The sequence below is a fragment of the Danio rerio genome, chromosome 17 (assembly GCF_049306965.1).
Source record: "Danio rerio strain Tuebingen ecotype United States chromosome 17, GRCz12tu, whole genome shotgun sequence".
In the NCBI taxonomy this organism is placed as follows: Eukaryota; Metazoa; Chordata; class Actinopteri; order Cypriniformes; family Danionidae; genus Danio; species Danio rerio.
This window is the reverse complement of record NC_133192.1, coordinates 49,268,800-49,281,050: the sequence shown is the minus strand read 5'-3', so window position 1 is coordinate 49,281,050 and position 12,251 is coordinate 49,268,800. Positions and strand designations below refer to the sequence as shown.

General features: G+C 42.4%; 1 protein-coding gene across 7 annotated transcripts in view; it reads right to left on the bottom strand.

Moving 5' to 3' along the window:
* Positions 1–1,828: 1,828 nt before the first annotated feature.
* Positions 1,829–12,251, bottom strand: part of tmem260 (transmembrane protein 260) — a 177,224-nt gene continuing 166,801 nt past the window's right edge. For 2 of the 7 annotated variants that reach the window (XR_012392993.1, XR_012393003.1), the window contains one exon: positions 2,420–2,767. The gene's annotated coding sequence lies outside the window, so the exon portion shown is untranslated. Of the gene's footprint in view, positions 2,768–12,251 lie in introns of all 7 variants that reach the window. The other 5 variants (XR_012392999.1, XR_012393000.1, XR_012392994.1 and 2 more) reach the window with 4 other exon arrangements.

Genomic DNA, 12,251 nt, shown 5'->3' with positions numbered 1-12,251 from the left:
AATGCATTTCATTTTGTAGAGGCAAACTGAGCTATTTATTCAGCTTTCTGCATTAACAAGGCACTTCTGTGAATGTAGTATAATATAATATACTACAGTATAACAATGTCTAATTTTTAAAATATTTTGTTTACAGTTTTTCACATTTTAAAGAACAAACCCCAAATCCCTCCCATGCCAGCAAATCAATGTAAATACATATGCACACGTACATCCACAAATGCAGATACAGTTCTTAATCATATTCCTTCATAAGTAATCTATACCTGCTCATATCCACAAGTCCAATCAAACATCTCCATATGTACACTACATATACAGCATATATACAGTTAAAAGTCAGAATTATTAGCCCCCCTGAATTTAAATGAAGATTTTTTTTTCAACACATTTTTAAACATAATAGTTTTAATAACTCTCTATTTATCTCTAATAACTGATTTATTTTATCTTTTGCCGTGGTGACAGTAAAGAATTATATTATATGAATTATAATATATAATATAATATAATATATTATGTTATATAAATATAATATTTCACTATATATTTTCAAGATATTTCTATTCAGCTTAAAGTGACATTAAAAGGCTTAACAAGGTTAAATAGTTTAACCAGGCAGGTTAGGGTAATTTGACTATAGAAAAAAATAGCCTAAAGGCGCTAATAATTTTGTCTTTAAAATGTTTTTAAAAAAATTAAAAACTGCTTTTGTTCTGGCCGAAGTAAAACAAATAAGACTTTCTCCAGAAGAAAAAATATTGTCAGGCATACTTTGAAAATTTTCTTGCTCTGTTAAACATCATTTAGGAAATATTTAAAAAAGAAAAAATCAAAGAGCGCTAATATTTCTGACTTCAACTGTACATATGTGCATATATACATCATTATTACAAATGATGAGAGAAGAAAAAAGAAAGAGAAAAAAAGATTTTTAAAAATTTATAAATAAAATGAAAAATAAATAACATTTAATTATTAATTAAAAAATAATAATAACAATAAAAATAAAATAAAATAAATGTTTTTGGATATATGAATACCTGCACATACCCAATTTTTGAAAATTTGTATTTTGTACACATTCATGAAATCTTCCGCACCACTCAATTATCGTTAATCATTCATTCTTTTTCTTGTCGGCTTAGTCCCTAGTTTATTTATCCGGTGTTGCCATGGCAGAACAAACTGCCAACTTATCCCAATTCACCTGTAACACATGTCTTTGGACTGTGGGGGAAACAGTAGCACCCGGAGGAAACCCATGCAAACGCAGGGAGAACATGCAAACTCCACACAGAAATGCCAACTGAGCCCAGGCTCGAACCAGCGACTCAGCAACCTTCTTGCTGTGAGGCAACAGCGCTACCTACTGCGCTACTGCGTCGCCTTATTATTAATTTAACAGTGAGAAAACATATATTTAAAAAAATAAATAAATATTTATATTATTTTAAATAATAAAAAAAGAAATTTGTTAATATTTGTAATGTATGGAAAATATTTTCTGTCCAAATGTTTACTTGGACTTATTTGCTTTGTATTTAGTGATCAGAAATAAAGTTAATAGTATTATTAATTGTATCCAACACCAATATTAATAGTGAGTTTAATAGACTAATGGAATTATAAAGCAATGAAAGTAATACATATTTAATAATAAGCATTGTAGTATTTCCTTTTATAGCATTTAACACTATTTGTTTTATTTTTTAGCTTTGTTAAGTGTTTTTACTGCATTATGTTACTACCTTAAGTAACCTTGTAACATCCTTAAACTTCACAGAAAAAAGCTGAAACCACATAGGGACCTAAGACTCAGCATTTTAGCATTTTAAGTTTATATTTCTTACCTTTATATAGTAATAATATTTATGACACTGGCTTTGTAAAAATGTGAGTATCGTCATCTCTTGTTTATATGTTTATGCTACATATGTTGTGTATGATATGTGTGTACATAAAGAGTTGAAGTCAGAATTATTAGCCCCCTTGTTTATTTTTTCCCCAATTTCTGTTTAACAGAGATTTTTTTAACACATTTCTAAACATAACAGTTTTAATAACTCATTTATATTAACTGTTTTTTTCACCTTTGCCATGATGACAGTAAATAATATTTGACTAGATATTGTTCAAGACACTTCTATACAGCTTAAAGTGAAAAAACTAAAAACTGTTTTTATTCTAGCTGAAATAAAACAAATAATACTTAATCCTGAAGAAAAAAATATTTTCAGAAAATCCTGTGAAAATGTTCTTGCTCTGTTAAACATTATTTGGGAAATATTTAAAAAAGAAAAAAAAATTCAAAGGGTGGCTAATAATACTGATTTCAACGGTATATAAATGTCTTATAAATGTTAAATAAAACTAAATATTACAAGTTGTCTGTTGTTCCACCAAAAAAAAAGATGATAACAGTTGCAACACTTTATTTAAAATGTTTATATTATTCTTATATTTTATGCCGGGTTTAAACCCCTACACTATTTTTGAAGGACATCCTGGAATTTTAACAACCACAAAGAGTCAGGACCTCTAATCTGAAAAACGGCACTCACTGAGTAGTAGTCCCCATCAATATAGTGTGGCGTTAGGACCCACACAGGCTGCGGATTGAGAGCCCCTTGCCGATCTCACATACACCACTTCCAGCAGCAACCAAGATTTTGCATGTGGTCTCCCATCCAGGTACTGACCGGAAGCAGCCCTGCTTAGCTTCAGTGGGGCGACCATGTGAGAGTTGCAGAGAGCTAGCAGCCAGCTAAAAAAAATATGACACAACATTCGCAAAGAAATCAGGAAAGTTGTCAGAACTGAACAATAGAGACCTGTTAAAACAAGTGTAAACGTGAATGTGTAATTTAACTGTGATCTGACCAAAAGGCTGGTTAAAACCAGGTCTAGAGAAGGTATTTTGACGTGTTTTGGTTGTCCAGTGTTTATGGCACACTTTTTTGTTGTTGCTTGTTGAAATTACTTTCTTAAAATTAAATGAAACAACACAATTCTTTAATTGTTTTTGGAACAACTTAATTGTTTTATGTTCAATCCACTTAAATGTAAAAAAAAAAAAACTGTAAAGAAACTAATTATTTCATGTTGGGACAACATGAAGGATTTATTGGGAACCCAACATTTTTTACAGTATATATATATATATATATATATATATATATATATATATATATATATATATATATATATATATATATATATATATATATATATATATATATATACAGTTTGTGTGATTTCTTTACAAGAACACTTGATTGAACAACAGGTGGTTAAAGTAATTGCTTTAACAGCCCAGTAAAGAGTAATAATTAAAAGAAAAAATGTCTGTTTTGCTAATAATCCTTGGTTTGAATTTTATTTCCAGTATAATCCAGTTCATGCATTTTCAATGTCAATACATTTTTGGTAAATACAGCCATGCGCCCACTGTTTATTCTAAATATAGCTCAAATAAATGTTCATAAGTTGTTGTTTTTTTTTGGAAACCACAGTGACTCTCTACACTATTCAATATTTTTTGTTGCTTGTTCAAACTACTTATTTTTAAATGAGCTAAAAAGCACAATTCTTGAGATTTTTTTGGGAATCGTTTTATGTTCAATCCACTTAAATATGTTAAAACGAATAAGTTACAAATTGATTGTGTGGAATCCAGCATTTTTGACAGTGTACTATATCCTAAAGCTTTAATTGTTGCTTTTAGTAAATTTGACCTAATGTCCAGGTGGCTCCTTCTGTCTCTCTGCATTATAAAAGGGAGTCTGTTCCAAAACCTAGTGGGCTGCCGTATTGCCTACTACCTACATTGGCAGCTGTCTTCTGAACCCGAAAGTATACTTCAGGTTTTACCCATATGCTAGGGCAGACGTTTTCAGACCTGTCCTGGAGATCCACCTGCCCTGCACATTTTATATGTATTATTTGCTGGACACACTCAGTTTAGGTCTAATAATGAGCTTGGTTTGTCGTTATCACTTTTTGTAGTGTTAGGATGCAAAGGTTGTCAGAAGTGCACATGTAATAAGGGAATTATCCACCATATGTCAATACGGAACTGTACTGTGAATTACAGTTTAAAAAGAAATGTAGGCGGACAAGAGCAATAAGCAATAAACATGATCAAATGTGTTCAAACAGTCACTCAGTCTAATTTCACACAGCAATGGTCCTGTTTTTTTATTTTTTTATTTTGTGGATAAAAGTTTTGAGACCATGGACATATCATTTCAAGTTAATGATATGTGTTCTGATGAAACAGGAAAACTGGGTTTAAGTGGTGTAATATGTATGCCACACATATATGTGGTGCTGTAAACAAACAGACAGAGTTGCAGGATACACTAAAATCCCAGAAGAAAGTGCATGAAGTCCTTTATTTTCAGAGTACAGACATAAACAGGACTATGTGGTGGACTTAAAAAATATCTGTGTAACTGTTGATGTGTATCTGCTGGTTGTCCACCCAGTAATAGTTATCCAAAAAGTTAGCCTGAGGGTGCAGACAACACCAGTGTCATATGGATGAAATCCCAAAATTGTGTAAACTGTTTTTAGGATTGACCTAAATGAGTTACCATCTGGATGTGATGTAAAGAATCCCATGCTTTCTGCCTACTTTATATACGATCATTTTGTAACGTATTGTGAGAAAGTGTGCCAAAGCAAAGTAGTTGCCTTCTACATCCATTTTACTGGCTTTCTCTCCTTTATGCTTGCTCTCTGCGTAGCGTGGGTTTGTTCATTCAGTAGTTCTTGTGTCTCTCAAACACAAGCTCTAAGCGTTGCTGATATGGTTGGCCTTGTAAGCGTATTTACAAATTCTTGTTTTTTTTATTTATTTTTATTTATGATCAACTCAGTCTCATACAAGCAAATTTTTTAGCATTTTTCATGTTAATTGCAGATGTTACTTTACTGGTTATGTTATGTAGTGCTTCACAATCATAAGGGAGGCAAAGGGTTGGGGGTGGGGGGTGTTTGGGGAGGCCAATGGGGGGATTGAGGGAAATTAGCTTGAACACTGGAGTTACAAGAAGTGCCATGGGATTTTTAATGACCACTTTAACATCTCATACGCCGCTCACTGATAGTATAGTGTCCCCATCACTTTACTGGGGCATTAGGACCCATACAGACCACAAGATGAGCACCTCCTGCTGGCCTCACACCAATTCCAACAGCAACCCAGTTTTCCCATGTGGTCTCCCATTCAGTTACTGACCAGGCTCAGCCGTGCTTAGCTTCAGTGAGTAACCGGTCTTGGGCTGCAGGGTGATATGGCTGTGGTCAGCCTGTACTTTACTTAACGAACAAGATAGCAGAGAGTGAGGCGAGGCACAGAATATGGCGGTATAAATAGTCAAGCAAACTCCATGTGAAGGGTCAATTACACTGCAAAAAAAAGCTGTGCACCAAGATGCCTTACAATTTAAAGTTGAGTCAACATTATTATTATTATTTTTTTTTTTTTTACAGTGTGTGTGTCACATCCTCAGTCTGATCATGCTGTCTGTTCCCCATTTCTGTTTACTTCTGGTGAGCGCACGTGAATGTTTATTTTGATCGCTCCCCGTATCTCTCCTCCCTCTCGTTACCCTATTTACCATCTATTAAGATTGATTTTCACTCGCCTGCACCCTATCAGGGATTCCTCTCGTGTCCTATTTATTCCCCTCCTTGTGTGTAGTCCAGTGCTAGATTGTTGTTTTGCGAGCGCGCCCACGCCGAGCCGCTCGCGTCTGGTCTCGTCTTGTCTCCTGTCGTGGCTCTACTGTCCTTTCCAACTCTGTCTTGTTGTGCTGCTCCACGCCAGAACCATCTTCTTGCACTTTGCCTCTCCTTAACCTCCTCTGTTCCCAGGCCGGACTGCTTCAACCTCTCGGAGCCCATCGGCTTCAACTGACTGCCGGCTTCCTCTCCCTCGCTCACGCTCCACTTCCGCATTCCCCTCACGGCAACGTACCAGCACGCCCCCTGCCGGGTAACAGTATCATAGACGCTATTGTTTGCATTTATTTTTGGATCACCCCGGCTGTCTTTTGCTTTCTCTTTTTTCAAGATTGTGAACTGGGCGCCCCCTTTTGGATTTATTTGGTGACAGGCCCCGGTCTCTGTTGTCAAGGACTTAACAGCGCCCTCTTCTGGGAGTTTTTTATGCAGTTTTTTTTGTTTTTGTTTTTCTCCTATTTTTCTCTGCAAACGCCCAGTTGGATTTGATTTGCACCCTTTTAGGGTAATTTTTTGATCAAGAATAAAAACTCTTAACCTGCACTTGTGTCCGCCTGTGTTCCCTGACAGAACAATCTAGCCCGAAATGGACGCAGCAGGTTCGGATCCAGTCATTACCGCAGTCACCCAGCAGGGTGTGCTGCTAGGGCAGCATGAGGCAAGGTTGACCAACACCACCGGGGAGATGGAGTACTTGGCCAACCAGGTAGCTGATTTAACCGCACGGATCCGTGAGTTGCAGCACGACACAGCCCAGGGGGGGCAAGCGGATCCTGGCCCTCAGCATACACGTGAACCCCGATGCAACAACCCACCACCTTACGATGGGGACCCCAATTCATGTAGAGCCTTCCTCTCTCAATGCTCTGTGGTGTTTGCCTTACAGCCACACACCTACGCTGCTGAAAGAACCAAGGTGGCATACGTTCTGACGCTGCTCGCAGGCAAGGCCCGTGATTGGGGAACATCAGTCTGGGAAACCCAAGCTCCCTGTTGTGCATCGTTCGAAGACTTCAGACAAGAGATGGTAAGGTTGTTCGATAGATCTGCTCAGGGGCAGGAGGCAGCGGACCAGTTGGCTTGGTTACGCCAGGCAGGCCGGTCAGTCACAGAGTATGCCATCCAGTTTAAGACCTTGGCGGCTTCCTGCGACTGGAATCAAGGGGCCTGCATGTCCATGTTTCGAGCGGGGCTTGAAGAGGAAATCCAGGACGAGTTGGCCACCATCGACCTTCCCCAAGATTTTGATGATCTCATTAGTATGGCCCTACGGGTAGAAGGACGTCTGCGCCGCCGTCGTCAACGTCCAGTCTTCCGCCCACCCTGGAGGATGGAGGACACTTCCTCTGCTGTTCCTGAGGCTGCTAATGCCACCTCCTTGGGTTCAGAGCCCATGCAGGTGGGGCGTCTTCGGCTGACTCCCCAACAGAAACAACAGCGCCTTATCCAGGGCCTGTGCTTCTACTGCGGCAAGCCAGGGCACTTTGCAGTGGCCTGTTCGTTAAAAGCCGCGGCTCGCCAGTAAAGAGGGGGATCCTGGTGAGCGCTACCCCTTTATTGAATTCCCCCTCCTCTCGTACTGTTCTCCCTGTATCTGTCCAGTTTGGTGACTCTTTTAATTCTGCCTTGGCCTTGGTCGATTCCGGGGCCGAAGGTAATTTTATGGATAGTTCTTTAGCTACCTTGTGGGGAATCCCTGCACTCCCTCTTTCCAATCTTATCCCTGCTCGCTCTCTTAATGGCACCCTTATCACCACTGTATCCCATACCACCCCTCCCCTCCATCTCATTGTCTCGGGCAATCACCATGAGGTTACCACGCTGCTTCTCCTAGATTCGCCTAGTGCCCCCATAGTTTTGGGGCATCCATGGCTGGTGCAGCATGGCCCTCATGTAGATTGGTCGAGTAATTCAGTTTTGTCTTGGAGTCAGCATTGTCTTGCTTCGTGTTTGGGTCCTGCTGCTTTTCCTGTGTCTGTGTGTCCTGTCTTACAGGTGGAGGCAGCTGATCTCTCTGGGGTACCGGCGGAGTACCTTGACCTGCGCCGGGTGTTCAGCAAGTCTCGGGCCACTTCCCTGCCTCCGCATCGTCCTTATGATTGTGCCATAGAACTCCTCCCAGGCACTTCTCCGCCCAAGGGTCGTTTATTTTCCCTTTCTGGTCCAGAGAGAGAGGCCATGGATAGGTATATCAATGAATCACTCAAAGCCGGTCTCATCCGACCCTCTTCCTCCCCCGCGGGTGCCGGGTTCTTCTTTGTCAAAAAGAAAGATGGCTCCCTGCGTCCTTGTATTGATTATCGAGGGCTCAATGACATCACTATTAAAGACAGGTACCCCTTACCTCTCATGTCTTCTGCCTTTGAACTTTTGCAGGGAGCCAAGGTCTTTACCAAACTTGACCTCCGGAATGCTTACCATCTTATCCGCATACGAGAGGGGGATGAGTGGAAGACCGCCTTTAACACGCCTACGGGACACTTCGAGTACCGGGTCTTACCGTTCGGTCTGACCAATGCCCCGGCGGTCTTCCAGGCCTTGGTCAATGATGTGTTGAGAGACATGGTTAATCGTTTTGTCTTTGTGTACCTTGATGATATCTTGATATTCTCTCCATCTTTAAAGGTACACACCCAACATGTCCGCCAAGTGCTACAACGGTTGCTGGAGAATCAGCTTTATGTTAAGGCGGAGAAGTGCGTTTTCCACGTCAAGTCGGTCTCGTTCTTGGGATTCATTATTTCGGCTGGAGAGATCCAGGCAGACCCCTGTAAGGTAAAGGCAGTCGCCGAGTGGCCAACTCCAGACTCTCGTAAGGCTCTGCAGCGGTTCCTGGGGTTCGCCAACTTTTATCGGCGCTTTATCAGGAATTTTGGTCAGATCGCTGCACCCTTAACAGCCCTCACCTCTCCCAAGGTACCGTTCAAATGGGAAGTTGATGCTCAGGAGGCCTTTGATAAATTAAAGTCCCGTTTTGTCTCTGCTCCTGTTCTATCTATTCCAGATCCTGAACGGCAATTTATTGTTGAGGTGGATGCTTCGGACGTCGGAGTAGGCGCAGTCTTATCTCAGCGGTCACGCCTGGATGGAAAAGTGCACCCTTGTGCATTCTTTTCCCATCGCCTGAATCCTTCAGAGCGAAATTACGACATAGGTAATAGGGAATTGTTGGCAGTCAGGTTGGCCCTGGGGGAGTGGCATCACTGGTTAGAAGGCGCAGCTCAGCCTTTCCTGGTCTGGACGGATCACAAAAACCTTGAATATATCCGTTCAGCCAGGAGGCTGAGCTCCCGACAGGCTCGCTGGGCCCTCTTCTTTGGGCGATTTAATTTTACCTTGTCTTACAGACCTGGGTCCAAAAATATTAAGCCAGATGCTCTCTCCCGTCTGTTTGAGGCCCCAGGGGAGAGGGAACCACCCGACACCATTTTACCCAAGGAGATGGTGGTGGCATCTCTCTCTTGGGAAATTGAAAAACGGGTTGAGGAAGCCAGGAGGACAAGTCCAGGACCGGGGAGGGTCCCAGCGGGATGTCTCTTTGTCCCTACCAAGATGCGCTCTGAAGTAATCCAGTGGGGTCACTCCTCTAAGTTGACCTGTCACCCAGGAGTCAGGAGATCACTGGCTGCCATCCGTCAGCGATTCTGGTGGCCATCCATGGCCAAGGACGTCAGGCAGTTCGTGGCCGCCTGCTCTGTTTGCGCTCGGAACAAGAATTCCAATGCGCCTCCCATTGGTCTGCTCCGCCCCCTTCCCATCCCATCCCGCCCCTGGTCACACTTGGCCCTTGATTTTGTCACCGGCCTACCAGAATCTAAAGGCAACACTGTCATTCTCACGGTGGTGGACCGCTTCTCCAAAGGGGCCCATTTCATTCCCCTTCCCAAACTCCCCTCAGCCAAGGAGACTGCTCAAGTGGTGATTGATCATGTTTTCCGGATTCATGGTCTTCCGGTCAATGTGGTTTCTGATAGGGGCCCTCAGTTTGTCTCCCGGTTTTGGAAGGAATTCTGTCGACAGATCGGGGCCTCTACGAATCTGTCTTCAGGATTTCATCCCCAGACCAATGGGCAGTCCGAGCGGGCAAACCAGGATTTGGAACGTACTCTCCGCTGCCTGACGTCCCACAATCCTGGCTCTTGGTGTCAACAATTACCTTGGGTCGAGTATGCCCATAATTCTCTTCCTTCATCTGCCACAGGTATGTCCCCGTTTCAATGCTCTATGGGGTTCCAACCTCCTTTGTTTCCCTCTCAGGAACCCGAAGCTGCAGTTCCGTCTGCCCTTGCTTTCGTCCAGCGGTGTCGACGCACCTGGAAGAGAGCCAGGGAGGCCTTGGCCCAGGCTAATAAACGGACCAAAGCAGCAGCTGATCACCACCGGACTCCCGCTCCTCGTTACAGATGTGGTCAAAGAGTGTGGCTTTCTACCAAGGACCTGCCTCTCAGGGTAGCCTCACGCAAGTTGGCTCCCAGGTTCATTGGCCCATACCGGATCACCAAGGTCCTGAGTCCGGTGGCGATACGGCTCAAGCTCCCTCCTATGCTTGGTCAGGTGCACCCTACCTTTCATGTGTCAAGGGTTAAACCTGTATTGTATTCACGTCTTGTTCCCTCTGCCCCCATTCCCCCTCCCCCCCGTCTAGTGGATGGCTCCCCAGTTTACACTGTGCGGAGATTGCTAGACATCAGACGCAGAGGTCGGGGCTTTCAATATTTAGTGGACTGGGAGGGTTATGGTCCGGAGGAGAGAAGCTGGGTCCCGGCTCGGGACGTTCTGGATCCGGCGCTGGTCGAGGATTTCCGTCAACGGCAAGGTAGGCCCCCCCATGCAGCGCCTGGTGGCGTTCGTAGAGGGGGGGGTACTGTCACATCCTCAGTCTGATCATGCTGTCTGTTCCCCATTTCTGTTTACTTCTGGTGAGCGCACGTGAATGTTTATTTTGATCGCTCCCCGTATCTCTCCTCCCTCTCGTTACCCTATTTACCATCTATTAAGATTGATTTTCACTCACCTGCACCCTATCAGTGATTCCTCTCGTGTCCTATTTATTCCCCTCCTTGTGTGTAGTCCAGTGCTAGATTGTTGTTTTGCGAGCGCGCCCACGCCGAGCCGCTCGCGTCTGGTCTCGTCTTGTCTCCTGTCGTGGCTCTACTGTCCTTTCCAACTCTGTCTTGTTGTGCTGCTCCACGCCAGAACCATCTTCTTGCACTTTGCCTCTCCTTAACCTCCTCTGTTCCCAGGCCGGACTGCTTCAACCTCTCGGAGCCCATCGGCTTCAACTGACTGCCGGCTTCCTCTCCCTCGCTCACGCTCCACTTCCGCATTCCCCTCACGGCAACGTACCAGCACGCCCCCTGCCGGGTAACAGTATCATAGACACTATTGTTTGCATTTATTTTTGGATCACCCCGGCTGTCTTTTGCTTTCTCTTTTTTCAAGATTGTGAACTGGGCGCCCCCTTTTGGATTTATTTGGTGACAGGCCCCGGTCTCTGTTGTCAAGGACTTAACAGCGCCCTCTTCTGGGAGTTTTTTATGCAGTTTTTTTTGTTTTTGTTTTTCTCCTATTTTTCTCTGCAAACGCCCAGTTGGATTTGATTTGCACCCTTTTAGGGTAATTTTTTGATTAAGAATAAAAACTCTTAACCTGCACTTGTGTCCGCCTGTGTTCCCTGACAGTGTGTGCCCTGTTATTAATGTAAGTTTGGATTACATTAATACAGCTGAGTAGGAGGCTTTAAGTTAAATGTGGATTCCATGTCTGAAAACCGAATATTTGAAAATAAATGTTGTTTACTAATCAATGCTGATTTAAAATTAAATCAAATCAAATAACTAAACTGGTTGAACTACCCACTTCAAGACCCACCCTTTTTTTTTTTTTTTTTTGAAGATTCAAACTGATTGTCTAGAGAAAATGCCTATTTTACATTGTTTTTATATCATATAAAATATAATAATATGTATTTCATTTATTTTTTTAAACGCAGACAGGTTCAAAGCCTCTGAATTCTTCAGTTATTCTTTACAACTGCAGAGTATTTGGGTCTTTTCTTCAGTAAAGTAACCTGACAGGACTACAGGAGATTGCAAAAGAACTGCAGCCGCTATGAATTAGACTGACTTCCATTCATCTATTGATCTACATCCATTAAAATTAACAGCCTAACCCTAACCCTAAATGTAAAATTCAGTTAAAAAAATTTTTCTAAATCTGTTGAAACACATCGATCTGAAGCTGGTTTGGTTTGTAGCTGGTGATTATTAGGAGTTCACTGACAGGAACAGTGAACAGCTGTTTACAACTGAAACACCACAGTCTCGCTAGATCCTCCTGTATGGACGTGTCAGTTATAAAACACTCACAAGATGTTAATTTGGACAACAGTGCAGATATTTTAAAGTGTTCACACTAAGAGAGCACGCGTAGTTAGCCTGTTCAATCATAAAAATTGGGAAATGCCATTACTAATATTGCTATCATTGTCTGTATTTTGC